Below are 14,846 nucleotides of genomic sequence, written 5' to 3'. Positions count from 1 at the left end.
CTGGTCACCAGACGTACCTTATCCTCTTTGGTATTCTTTGGTGGCTAGCTAACAAGTGGTAACCAAGAAATTGTGAAAAGTCATCATATCCTGAACAGAATCTCTAACTATTGTTGTTGTGTATGGTCTGTGTCTCTCTATCTACAGTATGTCTCTCTGCTCAGCAGTGACCAGCAGGCGGTCAGAATGAGAGCTGGGCACACGGATGGAGCACCTGTATGAACACACAAGAAAGAGAGACAATTGAAAGTGACTTTTATACAAGTAACTGTACATTAACTGTGAAATGTCTCTTACTTGAGGAACGCAGGCACCGTTGCCTAGAGTGAGGAGGAGGAGCAGCAGCAGCAGCAGCAGCAGCAGCCGCCCTCGCTGAGCCAGCAGCAACGGGCGCTGCCTTCTTACCTCCCTGTCCCTCAACACCACGTAGTGCAAGTAGGATCTCCCCCGGTCCCTTTAACCTTCCCTATCTACGATTTTCTGCTGGAGCAGTCGCGAGACTACACCCTATGCAGGGCCTTTGAGGGGGTAATTATAATCGATGGCGTATTGATGTGCCCAGACCCTATGCTCACTCACCCGTATTTTTCGGTGATCAGGGACAGGTTATATCGAGTGAGCTGTGACACTCAGACAGGAGAGGAGATAACCCAGTTGTTGGTGCCGAAGAGCCACTGGGAAATCCTCTTTCAGGGGGCTTACCATAACCTGATGGCCGGTCACCTCGGTCACGAGAAAACATGCCAGCAGATAATAGCCCACTTCTATTGGCCGGGCATTTGGGCAGATGTGAGTTTTTGCAACACGGTACCCCAAAGCAGTGCCCCTGCGCAATATTACAGCCAAAGGTGTGGCACAGGTGCTGTTTCAGGTAATCTTGCAAGTCAGCTGTCGGCTGGACGGCTCCCCGGCATAAGTCGGGCAGTATGTGGTGGACCAAGGGGCGTGTTCAAACACTGGCTGCGAATGACAGCAGGGTTCCCTTTCCCGTGGCCGCCCAGCTGCCTCAAATCGGCCTAATCAGTGCCCGTGCGGCTCAGAATGTTTGTCTGTCTTGCAGAGGGAATCAGCGCACAGGCTCCTCAGCCAACCAGTAGCTAGGGAGAAGAACGCAAAACCTCCTGCGTCCGAAACAATCCTTAGCATTATTATCATTATTATTATTAATTACAATTTATATGTGTGTTCAGCCAGCCGTTCTGTTCAAATGCTTAATAAAAACCCTTGCCATGTTGGCGCACCACGGTGAAAAAAAAAAAAAAAAAAAAAACATCTGCCCGTAAAGGCTACCACAGAGACTATATAACCAGCTGGCCCCAGAGATCAGGGGTCTATTCTAGAACAGACCCCTGGTGCATGTTCCTAAAACTTTGTACCAGTACTTAATAAATACTCATCTTCTAACCACGGTCTTTGTCACCTCAGTCCAGCCGTCCAGTCTAAGCTTACTTAACAATCAGCACCAAGGCATGCCCCGGGGAGAGGTTCAATATGATGGTGAACACAGGGGCAAGCAGGTCGGCACAGGTCTTCAGAACATGTCCGGGTATGCCGTCTGGACCAGCAGCTTTCCTGGTGTTCAACTGTCTTGGGGCGCTCACATCCAGCGGGGGACCTCGGTTCTGTTGTGCTAACCAGGGGTCAAATGTTAAAGCATCAGCATTGATCGTGTTGGTAGCTCTGCCTCTGTAGACCCTAATAGTCCGTAATCTCTGCCACGTGTCAGGTGTCAGACAGCTGGAACTGAGACTCCACTCTCACAGCCCTCCTCAGTTGGTTAGACGCCGCTTTGTAATCATCCATGGTCCTCGATATGAGCCAAGCGGCGTAAGCAGCGGTGCGCGCGTTTTGTGCGTCCTGTATGGATTTGTCAACCCACATTATTGCACTGTAACCACATCTTCCACATTGCTAAGTGTTCAAATTATTTAAATAATTTGAACACTTAGCAATGAAGTTTGTCAATGTGGAGAGATTGAGGTGGAACTATTGTGCAGCCAAGGGGGAGCAAAATAGGTGACGGACCATTCATGGAATGTACGAGAGTATAACCTGACCTCGTGGGCTTGAGTTGTTGGGAATAAAGCTACTAAAAGGATACACGCCGTCTCGTCAATATATGATAAGCTACAGTTACTACAGAACCTGTGAAGCTTATTACATGGTGTCAGAGTGCTCAGTCCCGTCTCCAGTGAGTGTCGGTGGCGACGTTTTGTGAGAGTAAACACGGACGTTTGCATTATTAGTCCCGGTCGGAAAAGGCTAAGTTAAAGGAGCTAAACTAGCTGTTAGAAACAGAACTAGTAGCAGAACTAAAAGCTGATAGCTACCCGAGTTGGGGAAACAGTTTGAGACTCAGTGCTGGTGTAGAGAGCAAGGCATCGCGTGTGATCCTGCTTTGAAGATTTTTGATTTTACTTAAAAAAAAAAAAAAGAAGATGATGGATTCCCAGCTCTCCATAAGCCCACCAGAGAATTTTGACTTCTCAGACTTTCCCAGCTGGCCCAACTGGATCCGCAGGTTTGAAAGATTCAGACTTGCTGCAGGATTGGACAAAAAGGATGAAGACTATCAAATAAATTCCTTAGTCTACACCATGGGTGATAAAGCTGATGACATTCTGGGCACATTGGGCTTAAGTGATGCAGACCAAAAGAAATACGGCAGTGTAAAAGAAGCCTTTGATAAATACTTTGTTTGCAAACATAGTGTGATTTATGAACGATGCAGATTTAACAAAAGAAGCCAAGAGCCAGGTGAATCGGCTGAATCGTTCATTTCTGCAGTTTACAAACTAGCAGAACACTGCGAATATGGTGCACTGCGGTAAGAACTGATTAGAGACAGGTTGGTGACAGGCATAAGACACCAGGACCTGTCAGAGAGTCTGCAGATGGACAGTGAGTTAACACTGGCAAAAGCTGTACTGAAAATAAGACAGCATGAAGAGGTTAAGAAACAGCAGCCCATTGTGCGTGACACAAACAGCCCAGACCAAAGAGAAGCTAATGTGAACATGATGAAATTTAAGAAAAAGTTTCAGAGACACACACAGACAGGGAAAAGCCAAGGCAAGGGTCAGGGTCAAAAGGACAATGAGAAAGGGCAAAAGAGTTGTGGACGGTGTGGCAAAGCACCACCACATTCCATAAACAACTGTGCTGCAAGGGATGCAGAGTGCCGGAAAAGCCACAAGAAAGGCCACTATGCCGCCCTCTGTAAAACAAAGCTAAGCAGTGTGGATGAAATCCAGGAAGAGGATGATGTAGACCAGGGGTGTCAAACATACGGCCCGCGGGCCGGATCAGGCCCGCGAACAGGTTTAATCCGGCCCGCGAGATGATTTTGCAAAGCATAAAATTGAGCTGCAATTTTTCAATGAATGAAACTGCTTTTCTAAATGTGTCCAGTGGGTGTCACAATAGCAATTCTGTTAAGCAAGCAAACTGTTTATACTGGGGCTGAACAAGTAGGCTACAGCCAGTCCAGAGCTAGCCTGTCTTTCTGCCTGACCAATTTAAACATTACGTGCTTTGGCACCCTCATTGCCCCAAAATGTCTCTGTCAAAAAAGAGAAAGGTGGACGCAGAGTGCAGAGTATTCCAAGAAAAATGGTCATCCTCCTATTTATTCACGGAAGTGAATGGGAAAGCTGTGTGTTTGGTGTGTTCACAGCATGTTTCAGTGCTGAAAGAATATAACCGTCCTCACCACTATGAGACTCTTCATGGCGACAAATACAACAACTTTCAAGGACAACAGAGAAGAGAGAAGGTGAATTAATTATTGGCAGTTCTGAAGAAACAGCAGTCTGTGTTTACTCGTCGCCGATAAATCAGTGATGCTGCAGTGAAAGCCAGCTACATTATAGCTAATAAAATTGCAGTGGCTTCAAAGCCACTTATTGAGGGGAAATTTGTAAAAACATGCATGCTGAAGGCTGCGGAGATTGTGTGCCCTGAAAAGCGGATGGTAGCTCAGGCGGTAGAGCTGGTGGTCTAGTGATCTAAAGGTTGCTGGTTTGATCCCAGGCTCCTCCTGCTAGCATGCTATAGTGTCCTTGAGCAAGACACTTAACCCCAAATTGCTCCTGATGGCTGTGTCCGTCGGTGTTTGAACAATTGTAAGTCGCTTTGGATAAAAGCGTCTGCTAAATGTGAAAGCGCCAGGCTTTTGCAAATATCAGCCTGACAAGAAATACAGTTGCAGGATTTCTGATCTTTCGGCGGATTCGGACAGTCAATTGAAGCGCAGTTTTAAAGTCATTTATTGCTTTTTCAGTTGCAAATGACGAAAGCACGGACATTACTGATGTTGCGCAACTGGCAATATTCATCCGCGGAGTTGATGACACTTTGACTGTCACCGAGGACTTCGTGGAGTTGGTGCCAATGACGGACACCACAACAGCAGCTGATATTTTCACCGCACTCGTCGGCGGACTGGACAGGCTCGAAGTGGACTGGTCCTGCGCTGTCAGCCTGGCTACAGATGGTGCGCCCTCAATGGTCGGGAAAAATGCAGGTGTTGCGACAAAGTTCAGAGAGAAAGTGCAGACTGCAAATGGAGGCATGCCGCAGCCATGAAGCGGTTCAAAGATAAAATAGGGGGATGGGGATGGTAGCTGGATGGTATGGGGATGGTAGCTCAGGAGGTAGAGCTGGTCGTCGAGTAATCTAAAGGTTGCTGGTTCGATCCCAGGCTCCTCCTGCTAGCACGCTGTAGTGTCCTTGAGCAAGACACTTAACCCCTAATTGCTCCTGATGGCTGCGTCCGTCAGTGTTTGAACAATTGTAAGTCGCTTTGGATAAAAGCGTCTGCTAAATGACTAAATGTAAATGTAAATAAAATAACGGGACTATTGCGGGAGTTTGAGACACGCTTTCAGATTTTTGGTGAACTGGAGAAAGACTTCAAAGTTTTTTGCTCGACCATTCACCGCAAATGCGCTTGATCTGCCCGTCAACATCCAACTTGAAATAAAAGACTTGCAGTGTGATTCAGATTTGAAGGGCAAGTTTGCCGCAGCTGGCTTGGACACATATAATCAATATCTTTTGCCACGTTACCCCAACTTGACACTCCTTGCTGCAAAAGTGTTGTGCATGTTTGGAACCACATATCTTTGTGAGCAAGTTTTCTCTGTAATGAGCATCAATAAAACAAAGCTGCGCTCAAGGCTCACAAATAAGCACTTGAATAACATCCTGAAATTGGCTACCATTCAGGATGTGACGCCTGATATAGATGCACTTGTGAAAGCTAAAAGATGCCAGGGTAACCCCGCTTAAAATGCTGCATGAGATACTGCATCCTGATATAGTTCTGTGAAAATGATTGTCTTCTGTGGAAATTTAAAGAAAATGAACTAAGTGTGATTTACTGTAATAATGTCAGTCACTTCAGTTCATAAGTTTGGTTTGTTGAAATTGTTCATGCATTGCACAGCTTTTATTTTTCTATCAAGAAATAGTGTAGCCTACAAGGCAGGGAGTAAATCAACCCTCTTGAATAGTTTCTACCTCGGTTTGTATGGTTTGTTGAGTTAGCACAGGATTAATATGTGGAAATGACAAATGAGGTATTTGATACATAAAAGAGTTGTTTTATTTATTTTTTGTTATTTATTTTGTATTTTTTTTCAATCCCAGATAGGCTGTGACTTAAAGTTTAATGGCTTTCTAGGTACACTGAGACAAAGTCTAAGTTCTTTTTGGAGTAAAACAAAGAAAACAATCTGAAGTTGTCGTTATTTTTAAGTTTTTATGCCATGATTTTACTGGTCCGGCCCACTTGAGAACAGATTTTCCTCCATGTGGCCCCTGAGCTAAAATGAGTTTGACACCCCTGATGTAGACACTGTTTTCATAGGCAGGGTGTCAGCTGGTGGTCAGTCAAAAACATGGCAGAAGACACTGAGGCTAAATGGTCAACAAACCACATTTAAGCTGGACACAGGAGCGGACGTGACAGCCATCCCAGCTAAAGTCTACTCAAAGAAGCAGCATGGCCCACTCACCACTGCAACAAAGAGACTGCTAGGACCAGGCAACAGCGCTCTACAAGTGGGTGATCAGTTCAAGGGAACCTTAAAATACAAAAACAAGACAACTGAACAGCCAGTGTTTGTAATAGAAAGATTAGCTACCCCACTACTTCGTCTGCCAGCAATTGAAGCGCTGCAGTTAGCCTACACAGTTGACACTATTCAGACAGCTGACATCAAAAGGCTGTATCCCAAAGTGTTCACAGGCCTAGGATGCCTGAAAGGCATGTACAAAATTAAACTGAAGGATGATGCCAAGCCCTATGCATTGTCACTGCCCCGTCGTGTGCCTTTACCCTTAATAGACAAAGTCAAAGTGGAGCTCCAGAGAATGGAGACTCTGGGAGTGATTGCGCCCATCGATGAGCCGACAGAGTGGTGCGCAGGGATTGTTGTGGCACCAAAGCCCAACAGAAATATAAGAATCTGCGTGGACCTGACCCACCTGAATGAATATGTCTGCCGTGAAAGGCTCATTCTGCCGGCAGTGGACGAAACCCTCGCCAAGCTGTCAGATGCGAAAGTGTTTACAAAACTCGACGCCACAGCTGGCTTCTGGCAGGTGCCCCTGCACCCAGAATCCGTCCCCCTGACAATGTTCATCACACCGTTCGGGAGGTACTGTTTTCACAGATTGCCATTTGGAATTTCGTCAGCGCCCGAGCACCTTCAGAAGAGGCTGACACAGATGCTGGCAGGACTGGAAGGAACAGTGTGTCATGCAGATGACATTCTTGTCTTTGGATCATCGCATGAACAGCATGACCAGCATGACCACAGACTGAGCAGAGTGTTGGAGAGACTACAGAAGGAAGGGCTGACACTCAATAATGAAAAATGCCAGTTTGCTGTGGACCATGTCAAGTTCCTAGGTCACATTGTCAGTGCCCAGGGCCTAGAACCAGACCCTAACAAAATTACAGCAATCCCACAGATGCCCGCACCCACAGACGTTGCAGGTGTGAGAAGATTTTTGGGCATGGTGAATTATATTGGGAAATTCTCGCCACGCATTGCTGAGCTCTCACAGCCCATAAGAGAGTTGCTCAAATCTGACAGTGACTGGGCGTGGGGAAGCATGCAGCAGCGGGCATTCGAGGAGCTCCGTCGGGAGCTGAGCTCAGCCACAGTGCTCTCGCAATACTGCCCGAACAGACAGACAAAAGTTGCGGCGGACGCTTCCTCATTTGGACTCGGAGGGCTTCTGTCTCAGAAGCAACCGTCAGGCGAATGGCATCCGGTGGCCTTCTGCCCACGCAGCATGATGAATTCGGAGCGTATATACGCACAAATTGAAAAAGAGGCACTGGCGCTGACCTGGGCATGTGAGCGCTTTCGGTCTTATCTAATAGGGATGGACTTTCTTATTCAAACAGACCACAAGCCCCTCATTTCCCTGCTGGGCAGCAGAGCCCTTGATGACTTGCCCCCTAAAATCCTGAGATTCAGACTGTGACTGCTTTGCTTTACATACAAGATTGAACATGTACCAGGGAAGAACCTGATCACAGCAGACGCACTGTCCACAGACCAGGGCTCCGATCCAAGCGCCGCTAAAGGTGGAAGATACACAGCTGAAGAAGGATGTCGGTGCTTATGTCAACCAAGTGATGGAGCACCTACCTGCATCAGAAGGGAGGCTGGCTCAGATCAGAGCTGCACAAGATGTAGACAGTATCTGCAAAAGACTAAAGAATCGGGTGCAAAATGGATGGCCTACCAGGAAGGCTCTCACACCAGAGCTTCAGCAGTACTGGCAGTATCGCCGGGACCTGTTGATTGCGGATGGACTGCTGATGAAAGGCGAGCGACTGGTAATCCCTTATTCGATGCAAGAGGAGTTGCTGAACAAAATTCATGAAGGTCACCAGGGCATCACAAAGTGTATCGCCAGAACACAGAAATCCATATGGTGGCCAGGTCTGTCAAAGCAAATTAAGCTGAAAGTGGAACACTGTGCGATATGTGCCAAGGAGGCTCATAACTTTCCAGAACCACTGCTGACGACACCGTTGCCAGACAGGCCGTGGCAGTGTGTTGGAGCAGATCTGTTCCAGTGGAATTCAGCTATGTACCTGGTGGTGGTCGAATATTTCTCTCGCTACATAGAAGTAGCTAACCTCACTTCCACTACTACAGCCCATGTAACGGAGACGTTGAAGTCTATCTGGGCACGTCACGGGGTCCCTGAGGTTCTGGTCACAGACAATGGTCCGCAGCTAGCTGCAGCGGAGTTCGCAGACTTTGCCAGAGAGTACGACTTCAAACATGTGACCAGCAGCCCCCATTATCCTCAAGGTAATTCGGAGGCTGAAAGAGCTGTGCAAACAGTCAAATCTCTCCTGAAGAAAGGAGAGGATCCACACAGAACCCTCATGGCTTACAGAGCCATCTCCTGCACAACTACTGATGGGTCTAAACATCAGGACGCCCCTGCCCGTCAGTCAGGACAAGTTGGAGCCAAGGTGGCCTGACCTACAGGCTTTCAAAGAGAAGGATAAGTACCTGAAGGAGAAACAAGCATCCTGTTTCACTAACAGACATCGGGCACAACAGAAACAAGAGCTCAGACCAGGACAAAGAGTCTGGGTTAAGAACACCGAGCAGTCTGGAATCATCACAGGTCCAGCCCAGTTGCCAAGATCCTACAACATCGAGCTGCCATCTGGAAGTCTTCGCAGAAACCGATCCCACATCAGGGTCATTCCAGAGACTCCTACTGTTTCTAGATCGGGGCGTATGATAAAAAGACCAATCAGGATGGACTTGTAATAACCTGTGTCTTAGGTAGAAAGTTGTGGTCAACAGGGCAGAATAATCCCTGCACGGCTTTGGGGACTCAGGCAGTCTACCCTGAACCCCTAGATAGGAAGTGAATTTGAGTAAAATACTATTTGATTTTGCTTAAAAGAAATGTTGGTATTCACTTAAAGGGGGTGATGTGGAGAGATTGATGTGGAACCATTGTGCAGCCAAGGGGGAACACAATAGGTGACGGACCATTCATGGAATGTATAACCTGCCCTCGTGGGGTTGAGTTGTTGGGAATAAAGCTACTAAAAGGATACACGCCGTCTCGTCAATATTAGATAAGCTACAGTTTCTACAGAACCTGTGAAGCTTATTACAGTCAACACTTCCATAAACTCTCTGACATCAAGGGGGGCGGAGCAAAACATGGCCCAGTCGACGTCACTCAGGACATCCTGCAGCGTGGCTTCTGATTGGCCGGTCCAGCACCTGATCACCCACGTCATCAGAGCTTCCCAAACATGATGGAGATAATTCAATTTTGTGGAGGCTGTTATTTTAATCACAATGAAATCTGTTAGGTATATATTTTTTCATCTAGGCCTAATTATATTTCCAATCTGCCGATTATGTTCTGTTACTGCATCGATGCAGAATCGTCCACATTCCCGTACATGTGGGTAGAGACTCCCGAATACAGTAATTAAAAAATTATTTAAATAATTTGAACACTTTTAAAATGTTAACATGTAAAATCATTTGGATGGGTAGGAGTGGTAAATGCTACCACTCACATGATGGGTATAGTAGAAAAACAAAGGAATTGAATGAAGTACCTTATTGGTATCGGTATAACTTTAAGGGTACTGGTATTGGTACTGGTATCACATTTTTTTAAACAATACCTAGCCCGAGTATTTATCCACTGAAACCCTGTGGCTTTGAGAAGCGACCAGTCAAACTGACAACCCCATAAAAACCAAGGATGTGCCCCCGAGGTGACTGCTACTAGCCACTTTCACCACAACACTAGTAGTCCAAACGTACCCAAAGGGGGAACGCTGCTTTAAGCACAGCCAACACTTACGCTCCCTAGGTCCACCGCATACAATGAACACAGTCTTGTAACCGTAACGCCAGACCCTTATTACACAATGACAACTAATAAAAAGTAGTCATGGGAAAACACACAGTAAAAGCAAATATCCCCATGGCGTATGTCCCAGAATGGAACAACACACTCACATTAACTGCTTACCAGAAAATTTGCCCGCAGCTGCAACCAATTACCTAAACAAGCACGTAAACTACCAGACCAATACATGATGTCACGTGTGCTCAAACAGACACACAAAATATATAGTAGATGTTGACGATGAGCTGTTTGTGGACGGATCATGTTTCAAGATCACATTGGCAACCATGCAGGTTTGGCTGTGGTATGGCGCCAAGCAAACCAGCAGTTTATTAAAATTCAAAGTGAGGCCTGTCCACAACCATGCTCAGCGCAGCTTGCGGAATTAAAAACCTTAAAAGCAGCATGTAGAGAGGGCGACGGAATAGTGAATATCAATTTGGATTCTGCATATGTGCATGGCGTTTGTCACTTGTTTGGGGCAGTATTGGAAACAGAGGATTTAAGAAAAGTGATGGTACACCCATCTCTACATCACAGTTAAATTTATGCGTAAATGACAGCATTACTGTTACCAAAATGAGTGGCAATAATCAAATGTCAAGCACATAAAAAAGGAAATTATCATAAAATCACAGGAAATAGCGCAGCTGATGAGGTGGAGAAACAAGCTTCGAAATGTGCAACAGGAATTCAAGCGCCATTGATCATGCCTGTACCTGAATTAAAGATATTCATTCTGCAGAATAAAGAGAAAAATTCAGAGCTGTTCCAAAGCAGTGTTCTGATCAGTCGACCCCTACTACTGACCAAGACAGTTTTATACTAAAGAGAGGTTGATTGCCTTTGTTCAGATGTCATTTACAAGACTGTGCCCCTCAATTGTCTCCCTGGGTGTTACCCTCAAACAGTGATTTCACAGGTACAATCAAACTCCAGTCACATGTACAATCCTACTATCCCTTACAATGCTCTTTCAAGCCCCCCTTGGGATTATCCTTTTCTCCATACAAGGTTGAATGAGGATGAAATGTGATCCGGTTCTTCAATATTACAATTGACATTGTAGAGAAAAAGCAGTCTCTTTACATAAACTCTGGGTGGCCCCTTAAAAACCCAGAGGCAATATTTGAAAACCACATAACATACAAAAGGCTATTGTCCTCATTCAAATAGTTGATCATATGCATTTTCTCTCACATTCCCTCATTTAGTTCCTCCTGGAACAACACCTCAAGGAAAATGCAATAATGCAGAAATGTCATATAATTTAGGCAAAGGGATCAGAAAATGGAATATAAATTGAATACAATACAATTATACTGCAGAGATATCCTTCAATTCTATCTTGCTGGATTGTACTGGGAACACATCTGATACTAAATCTAACTATAGAAACTCAGAACCAAATATCCCAGACAGAATTCAAGGATACCTCCACCTCAAATTGGCCAAACTGCTCTTCTCACATTTGACTAGAAAAGACTAAAAGACCACGAAGGGTTATCTACACTATACTATGACAACACACAAGAAATAAGAGAAAAAATCCATTCACAAAGTGGAAAAAGTCCTGTGTGAAGCCTTTTTACAATTCTAACTAGAAAACAAAAAATCATGAATCACATTATGAAATAAATAAAATAAACAAAGAGAAATTCCACTGATACATAATGCTATGTAGATTAATCAATGGTTATCACTTAATAATGACAACAACAAAATTCATTGTCTGAACATAATGACTAACACATCCTAAGTAAGGATAAACATAATTAGACAAACATCTTCACATTTCAACATCTCAATGTCTCAACATCTCCGTAACCATCATAAGGTGGTTTCCAATGATCTAGTGGTATGGAGACAAATTGTCCCACCATCATATTAGTAATCATTTTACGAAGGATAGGTATTGTCCATGCTTGACAGTAACATAGTATCAAACACATTATCACTGCAGTATCAAGATTTTTATGGACGTAGATCTCCATGATCCAAGTGCATTTCTGAGCCAAGTAAATGGGTATCTCTCTCAATAGGATCATATATATTAGTTTAGTCATATTAGTTTAGGTTGGAAAATTTGTAGGCCTTGCTAAACATTAACATACTTTCCATGACGTTGATATAGGTGAGAGGAGGAATGGTGCTTGCACTGAGTGAGGTTTTTTCATACATACATAACATGAATGATCCACACCATACTCTTCCTTAACTGAATGATTCAAAAATCTCCACTGCATATTTGTTTGAAATGAATGTCCAGTGGAGTCAACATTTAACCATATGTGGACTATGTTAGTGACAGAACGTTCATTTCTCACTTGGGGCTCTTCTTCTGATTCTGGTGTGAGTGAGAGTGGGGTGGGGGAGCGGCTATTTTTCAAGTTTTGCTGTGGAACATTGTTCCAGGGTTGGATGATCAAGAGGAAGATGGCAATGATAATAAGAAGGATGATCACACAGACGTGACCAATCTTTTCCTGTTGACTGGGCATCATCCTTTTCAAGTACAAGTACTGTAGTGGCATATCCTCTTCGCGGAGACAGGGGTTACGAGCACATATTCTGTAAGGATCATGATCTAAAGTCCAATGATTCTGCGTTGTTGTCGTTTATCTGGTCCTCTGGAAGGTTGCAGACTTTCTTGCAATGAGATGCATGTACCAACGTTGGTCATTCTGCCACCTTAATTGCTGCTGCGGTGGTGAGGAGGATCTGGAACGGTCCCAGGAATCTGGCAGAGTTCCAGCTCTTTATCTTGAAGTCGCGAATCGCCACCCAGTCACCTGGTCGGAGGTCGTGTAGTGGTCCTTCAAGTGGGATGGATGGGGCTGCTTTGACCTGGGCACATAGACTTAAACACTTGGTGAGAGACACATTACGACAACATTGTTTGGTCTAGGTCCACAAATGTAAAATGGGGTACGTGGAATAATTCTGTAATTTCCCAAACAGTTATGTTGAATAGCCGACTAAGGATTCAGTACAAACATGTATGTATGCACGCACCCTAGTGTAACTACAATAATATTATCACAATGTCTAATATGTAGGAGATAATGTCCATAGAATATTGAGGAGGCTGCAAAATAACCGACAGTGTATAAATCATGCAAGGTATTTTTACATTTTCCTAGAACCTATTTCTTGAATGTTGCCTGAACATTATCCCATCCATACAATCCATTAATAAAGTAAAATCTAAAAATAATAAATATCTAACTGGACAATCTGATAACTGCTGGTTTACGTGATGTAATTCATATTGTATGTGTTTTTTGTTGACAGAAGACAGACCTAACTGCATTGGTCTCTCGGTCAGCACTTCATGCTGGGACAGTCCTGTCGCCCCATGTGATCGTCCTTGCATTCCAGTCATAACTAATGGCAGGAATGAAACTCAGTTGAGCTTACCGTTACTGGGCTACCATTAAGAAAAACATGTCAATCACTAAACAATATTTTAACCAAGACAAAGCTTCAGCTTGATAAGTCCATCATGAGGTTCCTGCATTGTTCTAAGCACAATCATTATGATTACTTAATTCTCTAACGATCCCTCCTTTTTGACAAATGGTACCTACCATTTGTCAAACAAGTAAAACAATGAAAAGTTAGCGGAAGAGATTCGGCTCACAAACACAACCGGTTGCACAAAGTTAGACAAACACTGTTTTAAACAAAGAAAAAAAACAGATGACGGCCAGACAAACCAAACCAAAAAAAACTCCTTTTTTGTTGTACTCATGAGTTTAAAACATCGTAGTTGAACTTTTCAAGAACTTCAGTAGCAAGATCTGGGTGGGGCAAAGCCACAACGGCTATTGCTGTCAAGCAATCATGTGAATGTCCAAAAGAGAGAAGAAGAGAAGTTGGAGTTGCCAAGTGAAAGTTGCACATGTTGATGATGCAGAGGTGTTGTCTGAGACGGTTTGCTTCGTAGCAAGATGCAACGCATCAAGTTTCAGAGCATAGTATGCAACAAGACGTAATTCATCTCCATAAGATTGCAACAACACAGCTAACATAAAACCATCCCCCTCATTCACAGTTAAAGTAATCCAGCAAACGCAACATGGAACTGGTACAAAAGCTTGTATGAAAAGCAACAAAATGTTCTCCCGTCTAATGGCTGGGCAATCATTGCCTCATTCCACAATCCAAAAACAACAAGAAAGGGCATACCAGGGTGCGACCCAGAGGAGAAAAAATAAAAATAAAAATAAAAATAAAATAAATGTCATGACTCAAATAATGAATATTCTTTTCTGTCAGCTGTAGTTATAAGGGAGGAAGGGAGAAACACCGAAGGGGAGTCGACCGAAGCAGATCAATAAATCATCAATATTCAAATTAGTGTGCTGCCATAAATAAAATAAAAATCAGTCAAAATAAATTTCCATAATGTGGCGCAAGAAATATTAACAACAAGCCTGAGATCTCAGCAGTCATCAGTCTAATAGAAGCCTAACTGGCGTTGATCAATAACATTTGATCAACTTTCCATTATCTCACAGTCAACTTACATTACCAACTCCTAAAAATCATATATATTATGTGCTAAGCTTTGAACTGCTAGTCTAACCTTCTGGCCAGGGAGTGTTCAACTATCAGTCACATCATTCTGCAGTCAGATTAAAGAAAATTTGAGAGGTTATATGTAATATATTAATAATTAGGTAATATATTTTAAAAATATATATTGTAGCGTGTTGGGGAATAGAGGGGGGCAGAGATTTCCCGGCATGCTTTGTTTTTGTGTTTTGGGGTTGTCAGGGAAGGGGATTGTTTTATGTAATGTTAATTGTTATTCTGTTGTTGGTGTTAGTTAGCCATGTTACATGTGTTAGTTGGGTTATGATAGATTGTTATTACTTTTATGTGTTAACATTGTTACACCAGGAGTG

Source organism: Zeus faber (genome assembly GCF_960531495.2).
Source record: "Zeus faber genome assembly, chromosome: 21".
NCBI classification, from domain to species: domain Eukaryota; kingdom Metazoa; phylum Chordata; class Actinopteri; order Zeiformes; family Zeidae; genus Zeus; species Zeus faber.
This window is presented reverse-complemented; position numbering follows the sequence as displayed.